This window comes from Ailuropoda melanoleuca, chromosome 2 (assembly GCF_002007445.2).
Source record: "Ailuropoda melanoleuca isolate Jingjing chromosome 2, ASM200744v2, whole genome shotgun sequence".
NCBI classification, from domain to species: domain Eukaryota; kingdom Metazoa; phylum Chordata; class Mammalia; order Carnivora; family Ursidae; genus Ailuropoda; species Ailuropoda melanoleuca.
Window position 1 is genome coordinate 176,409,675 of NC_048219.1, and position 23,831 is coordinate 176,433,505.

The 23,831-nt window shown below is 34.7% G+C and overlaps 1 protein-coding gene across 1 annotated transcript in view; it reads left to right on the forward strand.

Moving 5' to 3' along the window:
• Positions 1-23,831, forward strand: part of SPAG16 (sperm associated antigen 16) — a 964,037-nt gene that overhangs the window by 262,575 nt on the left and 677,631 nt on the right. The window lies entirely within an intron of this gene.

Below are 23,831 nucleotides of genomic sequence, written 5' to 3' on the forward strand. Positions count from 1 at the left end.
AGCCTTCAATTCTTTGTTCAAGAATCTGTAAATGACTCTCCTTTATTTTTTCCCCTTTGAAAAATCAAATCAGTGCCCCTTGGTATTAACCATAAGGAGTTAAAACATATGTCCACAAAAAACCTACACATGGATGTTTATAGCATCTTCATTCATAATTACCAAAACTTGGAAGCAACTCAGATATCCTTCAGTAGGATGAATGGATTAATTATTAATGGATTAATAAAAGGTCTATCAAGCCATAAAAAGACCTAGAGGAACCTTAAATGCATATTGTTAAGTGAAAGAAGCCAATCTGAAAAGGCTACATCCTGTATGATTTCAACTATATAACAATATAGACAAGGCAGAACTATGGGAAGAGTAAAAAGATTATTGGTTGCCTAGGGTTGGGGAACAGGGTTGGCAAAGGGATGAATACATGGAGCATAGAGGATTTTTAGAGCAGTATCTAAAGGTGGATATATATCATTATATATTTGTCCAAATGCATGGAATGTAGAACACCAAGAGTAAACGGTAAGGTAAACTGTGGACTTGGGTTATTACGATGTCTCAAGGTAGGTTTATCAATTGTAACAAATGCAGCACTGTGATGGGAGATTGGAGAGAGCTATGTACATTGGAGAACAAGGAGGTATATAAAAATCTCTGCACCTCCTCTTAATTTTAACGTGAATTTAGATTGCTCTAAAAAATAAATCTTAAAAAAATTAGACTATTCTCATCTCTTGTATTTGCTAGATGTTAATATTCAGTATTCAGAGTTTCTGTACCCTGTGACTGATGAATGTTAAGTGTTGTGGAAGATGCCATGTAAAGTTAAATGCTGAATTTGTTTCTCTATGAATTGATTGCTCATGTAAAATCAGTTTTATTGCTACTAATATTTAAGGCATAAACCCATCTGAACTGTTTTTACTCACAACAATTTCTGACACCAAACGTGAGGTTTTTTCACACCAACAACCAATTTTCCAACTCTCTGGATACTCTGATTGTCTTATAATTCAATTCTGTCTTGACCCTAAGTACCTGGAGTTAGTGCTGACCCCACAGGATAAGGGCTCAGTCTCACAAGACTGCCCCCACTCAGATGCCAGTCACAAGTCTCATGTTGCCACCTGTAGTTCTGACCAGTTGTCTCTAAGTTTAAGGGGTTCCTATAATTTCCTCTTCAGATTTGATAATTTGTTTGAACAACTCTCAGAACTCAAGAAAATGCTTTACTTACTACTATTATTACTTACTATTATGGTTTATTATAAAGGACTCAATTTAGGAACAGCTAAATGGAAGAAAGGCATAGGGCACAGTATGTGGGGGAGGGAAATGGAGCTTCCACAGCCACTACAGGTGTGCTGCCTTTCCACTGCCTTGATGTGTTCATCCACCCAGAAGCTCTCTGAACCCAATCATTTAGGGGTTTTTATGGAGTTTTCATTATATAGGCACAATTGATTAAATCGTTAGCTGTTAGTAATTGACTCAATCTCTAGGCCCCTTAACTCACCCATGAGATCTAAGTGAGACTAAATGTTCTAATCCCTAATGAGCCTTTGTGTTTCTGGTGACCAGCACCCAACCTGAATCTATCTAGGGGCCCCCAAACACCAGTCATCTCATTAGCATACAAAAGATACTCATCACTCTGGATTTTCCAAGAGTTTTAGGGGCTGTGTGCCAGGAAGCTGGGACAAAGACCTAATAGATATTTGTTATTGTATCAAACCCACCACTTACTTTTCTTTTAAAAAAATGAAATACTTATTGGTTTCTCATGTGTATGAAACCTTTTCAGTATGCACTAAATCGAAGGTAAAATTTTATGATTTTGCCTGAACTGCGAATGTTTATACTTCCCTTGAAATAGATAAAATAAAATAAGGAAGTAACATATTAGAAGACTCCAAAAAATAATCATGAAACATTTACCCTTAGGCTTCTCTGAAGTAGTCAGGGTTTCTTATTAGTATTCTACTTTTACATCATGTACCCATTTTATATCATGCTCTTTGTTCCATTGCCTAAATCTAAAGAAATGGTAGCTTTCTACCTAGCAATTAAACTAGTCTCCTTTTCTTTTATGGAGAGTGTGCATTTATTTGATCTACTTTTATAAATAATAATTTAAATGGATGAAGAGGCAGATTGTTCTAGTAATAAATATTAACTAGTAGTAGGTTAGGCACTTTTAAAAGCTATAGTAATACATAATTGAATAATATTTAAAAATATAAAAATCATAAAGAGATGGGTTAACCATAATCCAAGACATACCAGAATAAACATCAATAAATCTACCCCTCTTCCAATCTTAACTTGTCTCTCGATTATCCAAATTCTGTAACAGTAAATATGCTCTCAAGGGTGAAACTCAGGCATTTATCAATTTCTCTACTACAACATTATATGCTACTATTCCTTTACTGTACATATTTAACAATGTAATAAATTAATAAAATTAAAAGGTAGTTTATTAGATTAATTACATGAGGCTACATTAGTAATTTTGTAAACTATGGTATAACATTTACACCAATTTAAGAAAAATGCTTTTTTCTGTATCTTTAATTTTTTTAAAAATGTCTGAAAACCTTGTAGAATTTAAACTAGAGGAAATATATCTGCATTCTGGGTTTTGATTATCAGTATTCTAAATTACAAATGCTTGTACTTGAACAGATTATATTACGGTAATTTTTTCCTTTAAAGGGAGAATATCAATGGTTGAAGAATAATTCAGCCTATTTATCATCTTTGAAAAAGCAAAATAACAAGAAAGCCCATTTAGGAGACACATTAATCTCCTCTGTGACTCTAGAAGCGAGCAGAATTTTTAAAAAGCATCTTCAAAAATTATATTGAATATACCTCTTCTGTTCTCTAACAATATATATCTCTACATTCTGCTAAAAAGTTAAGACATTTAGGCTAAGGCAGTGCTAGATGCTGATGCTTCAGGAAGTGACAAAAAATAAAAGTTTTGACGAAGTTTCCTTCCTGGGGCCTTAAAAAGAAAGACCAAAAAATATAAGTAGGGGTATAGTTAATTGCGAGGATAAAAATTATATTTTCCCTTTGCACTGTTATGTTAGAACACAGATTGCCAAGTGACAGAGCTGTGATTTGAATCCAGGTTTGTCTGAATCAAGTCCCCTATATGTTTGACCACAATACCTTGATGCAGTAGTCCCCATCTTATCTGTAGGGGGATATGTGCCAAGAACCCCAGTGGATGGCTGAAGCTGCAGATGGTACTGAACCCTATACATGCAATGTATTTCTTTCTTATAAAATACATACTTTGAAAAAGTTTAATTTATAAATTAGGGACAGTACAAGACTAACCACAGTAAATAATAGTAAAATAGAACAACTATCACAATATATAGTATAATGAAAGTCTGTGAATGTTGTCTTTCTCTCTCTCTCTCAAAATATTATATTGTACTCGCTCTTCTTCTTGTGATGATGTGAGATGCTAAAATGCCTACAGGACAAGATGAAGTGAGGTAAAGGATGTGGATATTGTGACATAGCATTAGGCTACTACTGACCTTCTGGGGATATGTCAGAAGGAGGATCATCTCCTGGGCTCTGGTTGTTCGTGGGTAACTGAAACCCTGGAAAGTGAAACTGTGAAGAAGGGGGAGCTACTGTATGGCTTGAGAAGGTATTTTGTTTGCCACAACCTGGTCCAAAGCCCTGTCCCATTCTTCCCAGCTGCGTGATTATGGACAAGTTAATTAAACCCTGTATCTCAGTTTTTCAGCTCTAAATGGAGATAATGTTGATAATAATAATAATAACAACATTAATAATAATAATACCTTATAAGTTTTTGTGAAAATTTGATGAATTAGTGCATTTAAAACACAGTTGTCAATGGAGCATAAAAAGTGCTCAAGTAATTTAGCAAGTCCATGAATATAGTTAACTAGGAGTATGTTTGCGATCAATCATAGAGTGCTTTCTGGGAATTTATATTGTTCATAGTTACATATTCCATTTTTTAAAATGCAGTTATTGCCACTTGAGTACAATTTCAAGAGGGTTCATTTTTGTTTTTGTTTTTTGCATGTTTTTCTCTGTATGTTTTGCCATTTGAGAAACTAGCAAGTACAAGTTTTTGGTTCAGAAATAAGTTTGTCTCTCTTGTTCTCAAAATGGTCGAAATTGTTCCAGTTTGAGCCTTGACACTTGCTGTTGCTTTGCCAGTAGTCTTCACCCTCGATTTTCATAAAGTCATCTCTCTCTCATCATTCAATTCTCAGCTCATTGGCCCCTCTTTAGAGTAGCCTTTCCTGAGCATCCAGTCTGTACCATCACCATAACAACTTCATCTTGTCATCACTCTGTTCCACTGCTGTGTTTTATTTTCTGCCATTGTTTACTCTAAATGCCATTCTTATTTATTTGTTTCTTTATTACTTCCTTATTGTCTCATTTCCCTGCTTGAATGTAAGCTCCTTGAGGGCAGGGGTCATGTCCTACGTAGTCCATTCATAACTGAGGTTTCCTCCAGCTCAGCTTCCTCTTGAGGTGTAAGGCAGTGCTTCTAATGGTCTTATAGGTGCCGGGGAGAAACATGTATTCTGCTCGTTACTACTTACTTAAAACTTTGTTTTAATTTTTGGAGGTCTCTGAATAGTTTGTAGTTCCATCCATTTTTCTAGGTATTCTTTATTTTATTGTCACTTTTTCACCAGCTGTCATCATGCTGGGTGTCTGAGATCATTTTGCTACTAGTAAAACTGTAGAATTACTTTTATTGAACTGTGTTTTTGTATTACATCCTAGCCCACATGGAGGAATGTTATAACAGACTATAAAATTTACCATTATTATTTCAGAAATGGTGTAATTGAGGATTTAACTTATGGTCTCAATATCAGTTAGTCCATGAAAACAGAAACAACTTAAAGGACTTAAAACAGAGAGGAGAGAGTTTGATGCAAGACGGTGGTTTTATGGCGATGGAAACACTGAGAAGACAAATGAGACAATGAGGCAAATGAAAAAAACAGTGACAGATTAACTGCCACTTCTAGGTTGGAGGAACAAAGTGAGTAGGTGACATCCCTAAGTCCAGAGGTTCTTGTAAACCTAGAAGGAGAAGGCTGTACCTGGAGCAATGAAAGCCAGCACTAATGCCATGCAAGAGACACAATAGCTTCTAGAGACTTCATATTAGAGATGTTAGGGAAGAAATACCCTGGTGGCTCCCTGTCACCCTCCAATCTCCAGTTAGCAAGCACTTTCCCCTGACAGAAGCCAGGTGAGAGTCAGCTGATAGGGCATCCCGGGTGTGGTAGCTTTCATATCAGCCCCCTGAAACCTTGTGCAAAGCAGGAGAGATGTAAGGAATGGGTCTGAAAGCAAACTATCCCTGGCCTGGCATACTACTCCATTAGGAGGCATGAGTGCAAATTGTACTCAGTCCACAATTGAGTTGTATATATATAACAGGCACTAAATTATGCCACCAATCATGATTGTCCCTTGTGTTGGTTTCTAAAGAACGTAGTCAATTTTTATGCCTCTTTTTTGGCATCCTGCACATGAATCTTCTGGAATATATTTTGAGTTCCACTCTTAATCCCAGATTTATTCCCTAAATATTGTTAGTCACTTGGCTAGATGCGTTAACACTGAGTCCTTGGTGGCAGGGGCTCTGAGAAAGTGACTATTGGGATTTGTGGTGCTATCATCTGATCAATCTGTCCATTGCCCTTAGAGATAAGGCTATTGAAAGGACAAGGTCTGCAATTGCGACATACTAACTGAGTGTGTATTAGAAGTCAGGGTTTCTGACTCCAAAGCCTATGCTCTTTCAACTTTGCTAACATTTAATACTCCTTTCTAATTTTCCTCCAATCCTTAGCTTCTGTATTACTTCCTCTGAGAAAGTTATTGCCTTACCTCTGTCATAGCACTTAGAATACTGCAATAGTATATTCACCTTGCTTTTTCTCTTCCTCTTAGATAGGTGTACTATTTGTTATATCTTTATTTCCAGCACCTACCGTAGTGTATGATATGATACATATGATATGTTCAATAGATATACTTTGAATAAATGAATGAATAAGGAAATGCATTAGTAAAAAAAAACAAGTACCTTGGTTAGGTCAATCCAGTTTCCTTATTGATTAGGTGAGCAACATATTTAATACTTCTTTAGTGACTCAAACCATTTGGAGAAATGTAATCTCACTACAAAAAAAAATGAATTCAATTAAGATTTGTTATGAGATGTAAACTTTGCAAAGCAACCAAGTCAAGAAGTAGAAGATAAAAATTACAAGTAAAACAAATTGTGCTGTTCTGTAAGCCATAATGATATGCAAAATAGATGAATTGCCTTGCAACGTGCTATGATCAGGCATTAGGCACTTATATTTCCTTAACCAGTTTCCTGAATCTGGCACATACCTTTTCTTTGGTGCAATTGTACACAGCTTTGAATAATGACCATATAGACGGGCATTGTGACTCTATAGAGTTCAATATAAAGATAGTAAAAAGACTGAACCCCTTCAGTGCATAAAAATTGCAAAAGACCAGCTGTATTTTTAGGTGCACAGAAGAGTCATAAAGAGGTAGAATTTGCTTTGTGCTTCACTAGACTCCTGGGAGGAATCAGGACCCCCATTTAGGTCATGATGCTATTTGTAAAACTGGAAACATTTGTATCCTGGAAAACATCCAGGATTTTCCTGGCCTCATACAAAAAAGCTGGAAACCTAGTTGCTGAGAGAACTTGATCTTACAATTAAACCATAAATGAATATTCACAAATTTATGTAAACTTGGCTGTGATAACACTGAGAAGTTTAATTTCAGACTAGTGTTAAAAGAGCACAGTCTTTCAGTCTTGTTCACTGGCTTTTTAAGCAATTCAGTGCATGGCAATTTGGAGGAGGCAGTGCTAAGGCCTATATTCTCTCTCTTTAAATAGAACTGTGTATACAAAGTAGTAAACTTTAAAAAAAACCTTAAGTTTCAATGGTGACATATCTGGATTGGAGGATAAGAGAAATGGACTTTGGCGATTGAAGGATTGGAGGAAAGAATTGTGTCAGTGATGCTGAGAAGCTTTCATACTGTTTTGTGGTATGATAGCTTGACTTCAACATACAGACAGGCTATGTGATTTTTGAGGTTTAAGGGGTTTATACTATGGGTAAATTTATTATACAGACTGTTGCATTGACCTGCTGTTTTTACTTGTACGTCTGCTTGAGATCTCAGGACTGTTTCATTATTTAGTTCATTAGTCAATTTATTCATTCCTTCTTATTCTTTCAACCATCATTTACTGATTTCCTTTTCTTTTTAGTCACTAAAAATAAAGGGACATGATGCTCTAAGAGTTCATGGTGTCACAAAGGAGGAAGACAACTAAAATGATACACATTGAAATTACTAAAACAATAGGCAAAACTTTGAGAAAAGAGGGAATGATTAATTTTGCATATGGAATTTGATAAGTCAAAAAGAGAGACTTCATTAGAGATGATTCCATTTGAGCAGAGGCTTACATGATGAGTAGTGTTACTCCAGTTATTGAAAGAAGAAAGCCCCGGTCGGCAGGAAGACGTTATTGCTCTGTTGTTTAGAACATGATCAGTATTTATTTCAGAGTTCAGAACCTTAGGAACTAACTTTGAGAACACTGAGTCATGTAGACTAATTTTAATTTATTTCCCCTCTTGGTTCCGTTGCAACCATCTCCACACCTTGTGAAGAAGAACCTCTACCAAGCATGATCTTGTATCGCTTGCAATCCCTGAACTAGTGTGGATTTCTCTTATATTCTATCCTTATCATAATTAGTACTGAACTAGTGTTGTATTAAATTATAAGTTCCTGTGTTACCTTTCTCTCACACAGACAGCACCTGGTACATGGGGATCTGCTGAGTAAGATAGTTTGGGTGTAACTTCATAGGAAACACAGAGGACAGGAGTTGGAATACAGAGATCAATATAACAGTTGAGTGTCCCTGTGTACGGTACTCTGATCTAAAAGGAAAAAATATAAGCCCCCAAATAATACTAAGTATATTATGGAATTATACATGTCAAAGCACATAGATTAACATGAAGATAATTCTATAGCAAGATTGTCTAAATTTAAATTTGTGAACATTTATGAGTTCAACTATTGAACTAAACAAGCAAACTTTACTTCCTTAGAAAATACAGAGCTTATATTGGCGTTCAAGGATCTACGCAGTTTTTAATGCCTCTTTATTTACATTTTTGCTTAAAAGATTCAAAGTTAGTTCAGTGATATCAATTATGATATTGAATTATTTTGTAAATAAATAAATTAATATGTTTGACCTTTGCAACAGTGTATTGGGAAAGGAGGGAAATACAGTTGTATGTATTTTAGTTTCCAGATTTATCGGTATGAAAACATTCTATATTGATTATTTAATTCTGTTTTCTTATTGCACTTGCTCAAAACTCTGTTAAACAGTAATGTTGATAGTTATTACTTTGAACTCCCAGATTTTAATGGAAAAGATTTTAAGGTTTTGTTGTTTACAGTAATTTCTTTTAATTATGGTAAATAATTTTTATCATATTTAAGTCATTTTTACCTATTTCTATTTTTATAAAGTTTATGTGAAGATTGAAGCTAATTAACATGAGTGTTATTATTTTCTTGGGTGGTTAATTATTTGTTTGGATTGACTTTTACCACTGTTTTATCTGTTCTGCTGGCAACTTTTTCTTATTTTTGTTTTTGTTTTTGGTAATACTTGGAGTTCAGGAATTTGGCAAGAAAATATCTAACATTATAATTTTTCTCATTATTTATGCCTCCATTGTTAATCGTTTCAAACTAGAGACTCCATTCTTTTTAAGGAAGTGGAATTTTCTTTGTTGTTTATTACTTCTCCTGCAACTCTTGTTTTGTTTTGTTTCTGGAAATCCAGTGATTCACAGGTTAGTTTTTCTGGGTTTAACCCTTGAGTCTTGCATTTTTTCCCTTATGATATCCATCTCTCAGTATCTTTGGTTTATGACTTCAGATATTTCTTCCATTTACTATTCCAGATCATTAATATGATTCTCAGTTGTGACCATCATTCAATTCATTCACTGAAACTTTTTCTTCTAATTTTTATTTTAGTTCCAGAAATACTCTCTTTTGTGTGGGACTTCTCTCTTTAATAGGAACTCAGACTATGGTTTTCCATATGAACAATGGCAACAACAAAAGTTATATTTTATTTCTGCTCACTCCATATACACAGACCAACTCTAGATAATCTTAGGAATGAAATATCAATAATAAAATTTAAAAAATTCTACTTAAAATTTTTTTATTTTTTTAATTTTAGTTAAGTTTTAAAGGAAATTTATTTTTTAAAACTTGGGGATGAGGGGCACCTGAGTGGCTATGTTGGTTAAGTGTCTGACTTGATTTTGGCTTATGTCATGATCTGAGGATCATGAGATTGAGCCCCATGTCAGGCTCTCCCTTGGGCATGGAGCCTGCTTAAAATTCTCTCTCTCCCCCTCCCCTGCCTCTCTCTCTAAAAAACAAAACAAAACAAACATAAAAACTTGGGAGGAAAGTAAGAATTTATTAAATAGGACATAAAAGAAATTGGCTATAAAATAGAAGGTTGGTAAATTTGATTATGTTGGAATTAGTAACTTTGATCTGTAAAAAACACCTTAAAGAAATTAAAAGATAAATTATAAATTGAGAGAAGGCATTTTTATTACATACAACTGAGTATTAAATATCAAGTATATAAAAATAAATCCTATAAATCAATAAAAAAGCACAAATAATTCAACAGAAAAATGGGCATAAACGATGAATAGTTCTTTATAGAAGAGGTAATATATCGTAGCAATAGACGTATGAAGAGATGTTTGGGCTCAAATTACATATCATACTATAATGAGTTCTTTTTTATATCCATTTTATTGGGAAAAAAAGAATAAAAAGCTCAGTTATACCAAGTGAGTAAGAGGACGTGAGCCCTCAGGGTCTCTTCTACATTGTTTCTTTAAACATAAATTGGTTCAAATGCTTTGGAAAACAGTTTGATATTGTGTGTAGTGTTCCTTACCTTATGATGAAGTAATTCTGGCTAGATATCCAAAGGAAAAACCTTTCTCTGAACACTGGAGACATGTAAAAGGATGTTCAGAGCAGTTGTCGTCACAAAAGCAAATATGTGGAAGCAAATCAAATGCTTCCATAGCAGGAGGGAGGCTGAATTTAGTGGAACAAGCTGTTATAAAGCAATAAAATAAATAAACTATAATAGTTTGATGGTTAGCATTATGTGAAGAATGCCGAGATAGCTGGGAAAACATTATTTCTGGATTTTTCTGTGAGTATGTTTCTGAAACAGATTGGCATTTGAACTGATAGATTGAGTGAAGAAGATTGCCTTCATATATACAGTTGGGCATCATCCAGTCCACTGAGGACCTAAATAGAATGAAAAGGTGGAAGAAGGGCAAATTTGATCTCTCTGCTTGAGCTGAGACATGAATATTCTCCTGTCCTCATACATTAATTCTTCTGGTTCTTGGGCCTTCAGAATTGCACGGGGATTTTTACACTATCATCCGCCTTTTCCCACCATTATCAGACCTTTGGAATTGGACTGGGGCTTCACCATTGGCTCCCCTGAATCTCAGGCTTTCCTACTCAGACTAAATTATACCACTGGCCTTCCAGATTCCAAGTTTTCAGACAATAGAATTTGGAACTCCCACAGCATCCATAATCACATGAGCCAATTCCTATATGAAATCTCCTCTTATGTATATCTATGTCCTATTGGTTCTGGGGAACCCTAACTAATAAAAATGGTATACAGCAGTATGCATAAATCCTTGCTCTAACAACCTGATCAATTTAAACATAATATAATTTAAATTAAAATAAATTTTTATTAAGAAATATAAATGATCACTACTGAGCCTAAAAATCTCTTCATATGTTTATTGCTAAATGAAAAGGAAACAAAGGGAATTATGATATTAAAGGGGTTATTTTCTTGGAAAAGGGAAGAGAGAGGATGGGATGAAGGAAGACCACATAAATAGATACAAATAGTTGGTGAGAGCCTACTTTTTGCATTGCGTATGGTGGTTTCTCAGTTGCTAATTACACCACTCAAAGAGATGAATGAATAAATAAAAACAGAGGACCAAGCATGGATCAGTTATGAAAGTGTCCCTCATCAAGGCATATGATTCATCAAATTTTGTATATCATGGTGTGGAACAAAAAGTTGCTATTTATTTACTCCAGCGTGTCGTTTTTCTGGAGACCATTCTTTCTGCTTTGGCCACGGCAGCTTCTTGGCTCATAGGAAGAAGATGTGTTATACTTGAGGGAGAAGAGGAGCTAGGAGTTTTAACAGTTGCTATTTGCCCAGAAAGGTCTACTCTGAAAAGCCTTTGTTAGGAGTATGCTGCTATTTTCATGCATTTGTTTAGGACTCAGGTCTAGCTGCTGGTGTGCCTTAGGGAAGGATGATCCCTAGAGCGGTGAATATTGCATTGGCCCTGCTCCTTTGAGTCTTTGATTTTAGCAATGGGCAAACTGAGAGTTCCTCATTGAAGCCTCAGAAGAAAAGCCTCTCTTCTCACCAGTCTCCTGTAGTCTCTTAGCCTCTCTTGGGTAGTGAACTTGTAGCTCCTCTTTAAGCTCTGAAGACCAGCCAGACAAGACATATTAATGAGACATAATGGCACCTGTCCCAACTCTGAGGATCCCTATAGACAAAGCACATGCCAGGACCTGATTTTGCCTAATCGAAACCATGGATTTCTCCATCACCAGGTTTCAGGCTCTGTCAGCCCTGAAAGGTTCAAGTCATGTCCCAAGTATCTTTATTAAAACCAAAAGAGACCTGAAATCTCAGTTGCCATTTCTTATTTATCCCTCCCTTTGGCCACAGCAGCTTCTTGGCTCATAGGAAGAAGATGTGTTATACTTGAGGGAGAAGAGGAGCTAGGAGTTTTAACAGTTGCTATTTGCCCGGAAAGGTCTACTCTGAAAAGATTCCTTTAGTTTGGCTACACTTTTCATTTTCATAGGATTACCAGCTCAAAATTATAGAAATTTTCTATTTTACCTATTTATCTATCCATTCACTCATTCATTAATCATTTTTATTCTCCTTTATTTGCTGGACCTGAATATTTTTCCATTCAAACTTTGCAAAATAAAGGAAAGAAAAAGCTCCAGGAATAACAAGCAGTTTTAACATTTACAGCTGGCAGAGCAGGTTTGAGAATAATCTAATTTTGTGAATGACTACAAAGGGTGTTAACTAAGTAGCAGGTGTTTTATCACCTCTGTCTATTTGAAAAAAATGCAGCACAGATGTAGAAAGCTTAAGTACATCTATAGTTTGTATAACAAAACTGTATATTCATTGGGTTCCATCTGTCACACTAACCTCAAACTACACTTAGTGCCAGCCAATTAACACCTTGATTAAGCTATAGACCACCTGCAGCTTCAGCAATGTAATGAATTTACTAACTTTTATATAAACTCACTGTAATACCTAGATGAAAACAGCATAGAAAAGAGGGGGGAAAATTCTCACTTTGGCTTTGGAATGTTCACAAATGCACACACACATTTACTAAGTCATGCACATTAGTTGTTTCATCTCTGCTTCTCTTCATTTCTTCATTCTATCAGACATGGGATATTTGGTTGAAGGCCTTTTTGACTCACATAAACCTACAAACTATAGGTAGAAAAAAACATTACATCCTATCCCTCAACTCAAATTTTAAAAAGCCCGGGAACGTATTCCCGATTTGCTTTGTTCAGGTCACATGCTATTCTGAATGGGATTGAGTACCCTTGTTGACCCAGTTTAGATTAGTTGCTTAATCCTGTGGCCACAATAACGGAAGCCCACCATAATCATGTGGGAGGAGCAGGTGACCAAAATTTTTTGGGGTTCAAAAAAATAACATAAATGAACAATGTATGATAATTGATGCATGCATGTTTGAAGTACAAAGTAAATTCTCAGTCTTCATTTTTCTTAATAAAATTTGCATTGTCACTTATAAACTGTGAAGTAGATTTTCTTTTCATACCAAGAAAAAACAGTGACTTCCCATTAGAGAAAACTGAGATACCAGTTAAAATATTTTTAAGCAGAAAAGTGACATTTTGAATAGTGAGTTTCATTACACCTTACCTAGTGACAGCTTGCAGAATTGATTGGAGGGAGGAAAGCTGGAAAAACAAGATCATTTGGATGAAATGATATAATGGGAGAATAGTGACAGTAGAAGGATAGGTCTGTGATTCTAGAGAAAGGTTCACAGCCAGTGGGGAGGTAGATGATGACTAGTCTATTTATTCTGCCTCAATGGTTGAAATAGTTATGGATGTATTTTTCTCAATTGAGTGTGAAAAATCATGCTCCTGTATGATAAAAAATATCTAGGAGAATGCTGGAAAATGGAAAACAGAAGAACAGCAAAATAAACTAGAGTAAAAAATATGTTTGATTTTGCACAGCTCATTTTATTAAGAAGCTCACTGCAGAATTAGTCATTCAGGAGAAGAGAGAATCATTCAGTTATTCAGAACTCAACATCAGAATGCATTCTTATTAACAGGGCCCAGAGACTATCATGACCCTAAGTATTATCATTCCATAGTCATCCTTCCATAAAGAAAAAGAAAGGGAATTTCCTAAGGTTTATTATATATATTCTACTTTCTGGGGAGAGAGTAAGTTTTTAGTTTAATATATTTCATGTTTAGTAAAAGTTAATTTAAAAAAATCTTTTACTTGAAATCGCATTTGGATAAAAATAAAAGATCAATAAATAGTCCCTGAAATGTAATAGAATGAAGGATTTGTAACAGGGATTTGACCAGATGCAATTTATGGAGTTAATTAAATAATCTCTTTAAGTTTGTTTTTTTTAGAATCTGATGTTGGAAGTTGGAGTTTTCAGGGCAGGCAGTTGAGAAGGAAAGATGGGTATAAATTGAGGGAGAACAAAGACAAGATGGAACACATGGGCAGGAGCTGGAACCCATGAGCATGGACAGAACATGTGTCAGTTTTCATTGCCCTCAACCTTAATGATGAGGATGCCCTGAAAGAGAATCTGGGACCCTTTATCTCAGAGCCAACCATAAACCTGGCTCAGAAATTGAAGAAGGATTCAAGGGAAGTTGGAATAGCTGTGTAGTTGGCTGCTACCCATGACAAATTGGTAAGCAGGTAGATTGATGATAATGTGTATGACTGCAAAGGTCCCTAGTGACCCTGCCCTTAAATTCAGAGGGTAAGATTTGATATGACTGGAGCTTTTCTTCTGTCCTCAAAACCAGAGAGAAAAAAATACCTCTTGTGGTCCACCCTAATGGAAAGTATATAGAGAACTCTGGGAATCAGTTCAACTTGCACCAGTTGACACATTATAAAGCCCCTGGATATCATGGTTTTCAACCAAAAAGCTTCACACATTTTTATTAAGCCATACTTAATCTACAAATAAGCAAAGTCATGTTTTTGCCTAATATGAACATATGACAGAACTCTTCTGCCTTATAACTGAACATAGGCTTATCCTTCTCCAGAACAGTTTACAAATCCCATTTTAAAAAAATATTTTATTTATTTATTTGACAGAGATAGAGACAGCCAGTGAGAGAGGGAACACAAGCAGGGGGAGTGGGAGAGGAAGAAGCAGGCTCATAGCGGAAGAGCCTGATGTGGGGCTCGATCCCAGAATGCCGGGATCACGCCCTGAGCTGAAGGCAGACGCTTAACCGCTGTGCCACCCAGGCGCCCCTACAAATCCCATTTTTAAAAAATATATTCTTCTTTTAGTTGATTCATACTCTTCCTTTGATATCCTAAGATGTAAATAGCAAGATATATATTTTGTTAACTATGATTAACACAATGTAAGTTAGATGATATTTGAATGAGGAGAAACAGTATTTGTTTCATACACATACTCAACACAACATTCATTCATATTAAAATAAGGAAGAAAAACTCAACAATTATAGCTTTGCAGTTACAATTTCTGAGTTGGTCATGTGGTTGTAAGAGATATTTCCATTCTCCTTCTTTCGTTTCCTATTCCATTTTCTCAGCTGTCCCTTGCAAGGCCACTACCTCAGGCGAGGCCATTACAAGTTCTTTAGCCAAGGCAAGACTAGCTTTCCCAGACTCAAGTAGAAGGGATGCCTCTGCTGGCAAAGCACGCTGACAGAATTTGAGTTCAGTGTTCCCATTCCATCCAAGTTTGCTATATGTCCTACCTTAATTTTCACGGTCCTATTCCTTTCCACTGAATGCCCTAACTTTAACAAAAATGATTCTGTGATTTTGGGAATACAGTCTGCATTGTAATTAGTCATTGTGATTAGACTTTTGATTTGGTTTCAAATTGATCAAACTTGAGGTTACAGGAGATAGTTATTTCTTTTAGGGCAGGCTTAGAAGTTCAGGTCCCTTATATGAACTTCAGCTAGAAATGTAAAAGCTCTGAAACCATTTTCCTTTGATACTTTCCAAATACTGTATCACTTAGAAGCAGAATGACTAGAGGGTTGTGTGCATGTGAGCACACATAAACACACACAATTTGTTGCAAGGATTTGACCATATGCAATTATGGAAGCTGGCTACATCAGTCTCTGTAAGCCTATTGATTTTGCATCTGATACTGGACCTGGATGTCCATAGAGTAGGCTGTAGAAAGGAAAAAGAAGAAGGATATGAAGTGAGGGAGAGCAAAGACAAAGTAAATCCCACAAGTGTGAACTGGATTTCACCAGTGTCAGTTCTCACTCCCTCAGCCTTAATGAATCAGTGTTCTACAGGGGAAACTGGTGCTTCCTTCTTGAAGATGAGCACATACCTGTCGCAGGGTGTGAGAAACCGAAGAAATATCTAGGAAAACGTGGAAAGGTCATAGGCTCAGCTACTGCTCCCTGCCAATCAGTTAAGCCAGCAGATGAGTGACATGTGAGTTATGGAAGTATCCCTTGACACTGTCCCAACTTTCTTCCAAGTATAAGAAACTTTTGGCTGCTTCTCTGTTCCCTCTAAATCACACCCAAAAATGTTTCTAATGGCCCACACTAATATGAAACATACAGGGAAGGGGATTATAGGAAATGTAGTTTTGCCTAAGCATGTCCACCCATTACTAAGCCCACAAGGTATCTTTAGGCTGTTTATAGTGTTTATGTGCTGATGTATACAATTAAGAAATATGTCTAAGTTTGGTTTTGAAAATTAACCTAACTCTAGATTGTGTAGTTATCTAAAAACAAACAAACTAAAAAAGACATTTTAGCTTTTCAGACTGAATTATCTGTACTCCAAGTACTCCACAATTTTAGCTAGTAACATTGGATGGGAATTTGCTCCATATGTGGATATAAATGACCTATTGGGGATGGTATGATATGCTATTGGAGGTTAAGACAATGATCACCCTTTCAGGTATAAAGGGGCATCAGTCTTAATGGCAATATTCTGTTTTTCGATCCTTGGGCTGGTCACTTGGGTGTATTCAAATTTGGAATGAGCCTTCCCTCAAAATCTGTACTTGAATAAATTTTTTGTTGGCTCTCCTTGATTGATCAAATCCTATCAGCTGCTTCATAAAAATATCATTTAATTATGAAAAGTTAAATGCATATTATCTTTAATTATATGTAAGAAAAGTAAATAGGACTTAATTGAATCTGAGCCAAGTTCCAATTTTATAAGTTGATGTTATGAAAGGATGTTTCATTAGTTGATGTTAGCTTCATATTAAAAAATACACAAATAATTATTTGGAGGCTCCTTTAGAGTTTCCTTGGCATTTATATGAACTATTTGTGGTAATTTTTAAAATTAAATGTGGTTACAAGGCAGTAGTTTTGGCCGTGCATTTCTTTCTTTGTAATAGCTAGTAGACATCTTTCAAGATAAAATATCTTAGATATTGTAAACTTTCTTCCTAGTCCTAATATGCTATCATAGACTCAAGTGTATATATTTAATAAAATATACTTCTTTCAAAGGCACATCCTGCTATTATTATATGCAAATATTGATTGGGTATATACCTTTTTTATTATCACTTGAACGACTTATTGGACAGGTTTGTACAGCGTTTTGCCTTTATATACATCAAAGGAGCCAGGCTTTGTGGTGTGTTTGTGTTCACGCATGTTTGTATATGCCATTTCCATTTTGTTTGCCCAGAAGACAAGGAAAGAAACTAAGCCTTCAGATCTGTGGCTTCACTCACTAACTGGAGAGCCTACATGAATTTTATAGGAATTGGTTTGATTACAGTTCATTTACTACTTAGCATATTCTATTTGTAACAAAAATATTCTATTATTTGAAGAATCTCAACATCTTATATGCTTCAAAATTGACAGTTTAATTTCAGGAGCTTGTATTTTAAATGTACATGTTAAAAAAGAACTTTGAATAGTTCATGGAGTCTCTGAAATCTCAGAAAGTGTTCCATATCAAACAAAACAAGCGGCAGATACTATTTAAAATCAAATTTAAGTAAGACTTTTTCTGTGCCTGTCTGGACTTTTTCTTTCTTTAGATCTTGACATCAATGGAATGAATATTCATATTCTCCAACTCCTTATCATTTTACTGAAATTCCCAAATAGTTGACACAATGAATTCTTTCAAGTCTTTAAGATATTTTAGAGACCTATGCAGTTTCTTTTCATTTTACCAAGGCTATAAAATAGAGTTTGTTAGATTTATGTTTTCTGTTTCTATATCATGTTTTCTTCATGTTAATGAATTAGTTGATTCTGTAAAATGATAAGTACACGTGCGCTATTGAATATATTTTGTAATTGGTTAAATTTATAAACATGCAAAAATATATATATTTTAAAACAACACTGTAAAATCCTAACAACATTGAGTTTCTTTTTTTTTGAAAGGTGTAAACTCCATAATCATTCTTCAAAGATTCAAATATCAGTTTAACCACTTATGAGTGGTGGCCTTGATCAAGTTACTTAATTTCTCTCTCCTTCAGTTCCTTTGTCTGTAAAATAGGGATGTAATAATATCCACTTTACAGGAGATTAAATGAAGCAATATATTTAAAATCTTAGCATGGTGCTTGACAGATAATAAGTGCTCACCAAGCATTAGCTATATTGTTATTTGACAGTGATGGTGAATATTTGACTATGTATATGATAGCTTTTTAAAACAATTTTTAATAAAAAAAGAATTGAAGGGCAAAAATAAAATAGAAGATCACAGGAATTTGAAGTGAGGTACAAAGGTTGCTCTTTTTTTTTTTTTTTTTTGAGAGCCTGCGAGTGAGGGAGGGGCAGAGGGAGAGAGAGGATCTTAAGCAGACTCCCGCTGAGCGTGGAGCCCAACACTCAAGGGGCTTCATCTCATGACCCTGAGATCATTACCTGAACTGAAACCAAGAGTTGGATGCTTTGACTGAGCCATTCAAGTGTCCCACAGGTTACTCTTTTTAATTTTTTGTCTTTGTATAAGCTTTGGGTACTTTTAATAACTTTCCGAGTCCTTTCAGTAGCATGTTCCTACAGAGTTATTAGTTTCAGGGTTTTGAAATCTTTTCCTTGGGAAAATCTTTATAGAAAGGAAGACAATGATCATAGAAATTTGTGATCCTAAAACTTCTCTTAAAACCTAAGTTCCCCTTTTTAATGATTTACTGTCATTCTAATCTTTGTAAAGAGAGAAAAGATATGGACCTGTATTCATCCTAGCTTCTCTGTAAATATTTCAGAAGAGAAAGAAACAGAGGAAGAATTAGTAGAGGTTTCAGTATTGAAAGATCAAAAATGAATCTTTTCACCTGGAATTTCTTCTATGATTTTTTTAGAGAAGAAAAATATGTTGTACCATGTGAATTACCACTCAAAATGCATTCACAGTTCCTTTCTCCTTTGTCTTTCATGACTTTACAGAGTGGAAAGCTGAAATTATTGGTTTCCCAGGGTTCCTTACATTTAGGGTTACTCATTCAACACAATTCTGGTCATGAAAAGGGGTTTCTTTGCTGATTAAAAAGGCTGTAGTTCACCAGGAGGAAAAAAAAATCCTTTGCCCTTTCTCTTTTCCCTGAATTAGAATCTTACCAGACAATTTCTCCAATGTAATCTTGAGCTCTCTTCTCCTCTAACCCACCAGCCACCACTTTCACTTGCTGGAGGTATAACATGTGCCCTGTCTTCACATGTATACAATAATTGAACCTGCAGAAACTGTCTAATGTAACTGTTTTGACAGTCTAGAGTCAATTGAAGACTTGCAACTTCCAGGGAAAGGCTCAGAAGATAAATTGCACCTAACTTTGGTCAATTTCAACTCCTGGGATAGTAGCAGCTACCCATCCTCCACTTTCCAATCCCATGGCAGGCAGTTATACATAAATATTTTTATAATAAAAAAAAAGAAATTTTACAGTGAGTTCTTAATTCTTCCTATACTATGACTATAGCTCTTATAATTTTTTTTTTATCAAGTATGGTCTTAAGTTTTCATAGATAGATTCAATTTAGATATAAAAGAATATATAAAAATTGTGTTACTATGATAGCATTTAACAGTCTGTGATTTTCAAATAAATTGAACAGTAAGTGATGTTTTAAGATAGTAAGTAAATTAAACTGATGCATTTCATATGTAAAATTAGGTCACATGTTTTTTAAATGAGATCAAGGTTTTTTATTATTTTAAACCTAGTGAAATTGGTGCTCTCAAACACACTTACAGTGAGATTACTAAATTTTTATGGAAAGCAATTTATAATATATGTACAAAAAATCATAAAAATATTCATCCTGTTTGATCAAACAGTTGCATTCTGAAAACCTTACGCAAGAAACATTAAAACATTCTGATATGGATTTATTAATAAAAATGTGAACTATTTAATTTTTTAAATAAAAACTATCAAAAATCAGAGTGTCTAAAAATACAGGGCTGGCTAAGAGAATAATGGTTCATACATTTGATAGGCTACTATTCAAGCCATAAAAGTAGTGTGTACAAAAATTTTAGTGGCATAAGAAAAGATTCATGATATTATAGTGATGGAAGAAAATAGGAAATTAAATTCTATATATGGCATGCATATTGTATCAGTTTTCTATTGCCATCACAACAAATTACTTCAATCTTAGTAGCTTAGAACAATAAAAATTTATGGTCTTACATTTCTGGAAGTCAGAAGTCTAAAATCAGTCTCAGTGGGCTAGTAAACTGAGGGGTTAGGAGGGCCGATTCCTTCTGGAGTCTCTAGAGGAGAATCTTTTTCCTTGCCGTACAGTTTTTGGAGGCTCTTCTCATTCCTTGAGTCATAGTCCCTCATCATATTGCCTTTTCTCCCTCTACTTCTGTTGTCACATCCTCCATCACTGACCCTTCAGCCTTTTTTTTTATAGGACTCTAGTGATTATACTGAGCTCATCCAGATACACCAGGATTATCTCCTCTTCTCAAGATTCTTTTTTTCCTATAAGATATTATTCATTTATTTGACAGAGAGAGAGAGCACACACACACACAGGGGGAGCAGCAGAGGTAGAGAGAGAAATAGACTCCCTGCTGAGCAGGCAGCCCAACACAGGGCTACCCCAAGTCCCTGGGATCATTACCTGACCTGAAGGGTCTATATATACGTATAAATACATACCTATATAGACCCTTTTGAATAGGTTCTCCATGTCTCTTAAATTTTTTTTTATCTTTTCTATGTCTTTAAAATTCTGAGATTTATTCCATTTTATTTTCCTATTTACTAATTTATATATCTCAATTTGGCTGCCGTCTGGGTCTGTAGACTCTGATTTTGAAGTATCTCACATGTTTTGCACAATATTTCCTGTGCTATAGCTTTTCTTTCAAAATTACAATATTTCCCTTTCCATATTTCAGCTTCTAAAAACTTATAAAAACTTCCAGATCCCCGACGATGCTGTTTGCTATACTTAGTTCTGATATTGATTAATTTTTTAAAACCTTTCTACTGTGATTTGAATGGAATTTGAGGAACATATGTTGTGTTTCCATTAGCTTTCTAATTGAAGCTAAATTATGGTGGCATATTATTTCACCATATGGCTAATTTACCCATGAATTTATTATAAGTTGGTTCTACTTTCTTAGCTGTTATAAACTATTCCATTATATATATATATATATATATATANCTTTAGGACTTTCTTTTGCACGAGAAAACTTTTACATTTTAAATTTCTTATTAACTTGGTATGAGAATGCCTATATAGTTAATTCTCCATATCTATCATAGTTATGTTCTAAAATTTGCTGTGAATACTGAATTAGTGAATACTGAACTGGTTGTTCCTAGGGGAAATACTGGGTTATGTTCCTGAGAGCCTCTGGTCACATTTTCATCAACTGACCAATACATAACCTTGTTTATGTGTGTTTCTATTTAAAGAAATCATCTTATTTAATCTAGATGGTTGATTTGCTAACATTGAACTCACTGTCAGCATCACTATAACTCTTGCCTGGTTGAAGTTTATCTAGCACACATATTTTCTCTGTAAGTCACATGATAGCCTTCTTGCACATAGGAACACTAGCCAGTGCTTCATCACTATGCCTGGAGGCTGAAATTGAACCATTTAAAACAGGGAAATCACTAACAAAAAGCAAAACAATGTAATAAGTGTGGCATTATAAAGTTTATGAAAAGAACATTTGTTTATAGTATTAGAACTGAATAAGGAGGCAAAGTGTTAACTTGTTGAACTTCAGATGGGAGTATGTGGGTTGGGTGATTTAAAAATTTTTGCTATTCTGAGAAGGTACATGAATAAGCATAAAAGCACCAAGAGTAATGATTTGAGGGCTACAAAAAATTGTTAGCGAGTAGGCAAATTTATAAATATAGGATCATTAATAATGAAGATTTCTTTCTACATATTCTGTAAGACAAATTAACTTTACAAAATAAAAATGAATACTGAATACCTATTTTTTTCCCCCAGGAAGTAGACTACCTTGTTTGTTTCAGGGAGGTCTCAAATTTCTTGTTGCTATATTCACCTATAATTAAATTTCTCTTTATTAGTCAGTCATAAAAAATGTGAAGTTAATACAATACTATCTTTTCGCTTTTGTAATAAAATTACTATGTAATAATTTCTTCCTCAAAAGTATAATTAGTTATGTATAAAACTTGTTCTGCCTCTTTTTTTAGTAATAAAATTGTTACTATTTGATGAGTGCTTTCTACATCTTCTCCTAAGTATTTAAGAGGAGAAAGTTAATTCCATTTTATAGGTGTAGAAGCCGAGGAATAGATATACTAAATAACTCATCCAAATTCACCAAGTTGATAAATAGTGAAACAGAAATCTTATCCAGGTAGTTTAATTCCACAATGCACTCTTCTTTACGTATTACTGTTCTGTCTTCCTGGTGGATCCAATTGAATTTTTACTTTTTGAAATGTCTTTATTTTCTGCTTTTTCAGAGGAAATCTTTCTTTTCAAGATGACCAGATTTCTTTGTTTCCTTGCTGAATATTTTAAGGCATGTATGAAAAAACTAAATACTTGTCTCAAATTCCCATTAGGTCACCTATTTGGTTTTTCTGTTTATTGGGTTAAGGAAGAGGAGGGACTTTGAGAGCAATATTTATTAAAATTTTATTTTGTGATGAATAACTGTAAGGGCTTCATGAAGTTCTTTTGTTTAATCCTCATGATAAATTTGTGAGATTGATATTGTGATTCTCCATTTATGAAATAGGAAACTGAGGTTTTGGAAAATATAAAACACCTTATTTCACTCAGATAATAAGTGCAGGTTTCCATTTGCCTGCAGCTCCCTCTGCTTGAAGAACCCAAGGACTTCCTCCTCCACACTCAGCGTTACTTGGCAATGCCTATTGAGATTCTACACTATACAGTAAAAAGGAAATAACTGGAAAAGCTAATTTGTTCAGTAACTGTTTGAAAGCCAAATTACTTTTGAGCAGGAAGGGATTTTAGATATCAGCAGGTTCACTTCCTTTATTTTACAGATGAGTAAATAGGACCAGAGAGGTGAAGTGTTTTATCCAAATTCACACAATATAGGTGTTAACAGTGGCGGGACTGGAATTCAAACTTCTTTCTTCACCATTTCATTGTTCTTCCTACTTAATTTTGCTGTCATATATAAAAATCGGAGTAATTAAATTAGTAAAATCTTAAAAATCTAATATAGGAGAATAATTAGTGAAAAAAAGTTATACAAAATGACTATTACTCGGATTTTCATTCTTGTTTAACTTTTGAACTTTGGATTTCTTTCTCCCCTCTCCCCACCCCACTGTTTCTAAATCTTACCAGGGGACAACTGGGAAGTTAAAGGCAATTATGTTAATTGACAAGCAGTGATAAGGAATGACGTGATTGGAAGGAAGAATTTCTCAACATAGAGAATAGAAGAAAACAGAGTTACATGGCAAGGTTGTGGAATAGAAAATCATTCAGGTAGACTTAAATGAAGAGCAGAACAAAGATGGTACCGTGAGAATTAAGATATTTATTTCCGGGATTCAAAAATAACACTCCCCATGCTCAAAATACCAAGTTTTCTTTATTTGCATAACTGCTCTACAACTGACATTTATTCCGATACAATTTACTTTTATTATAATAAAAAATTAAAATATTCATATCATGTGTAAAAATAAAAATTTGCAAGACTAGAAAAAGATAAGAATTTATTGGGTGGCTGGGTGGCTCAGTAGGTTAAGCGTCTGCCT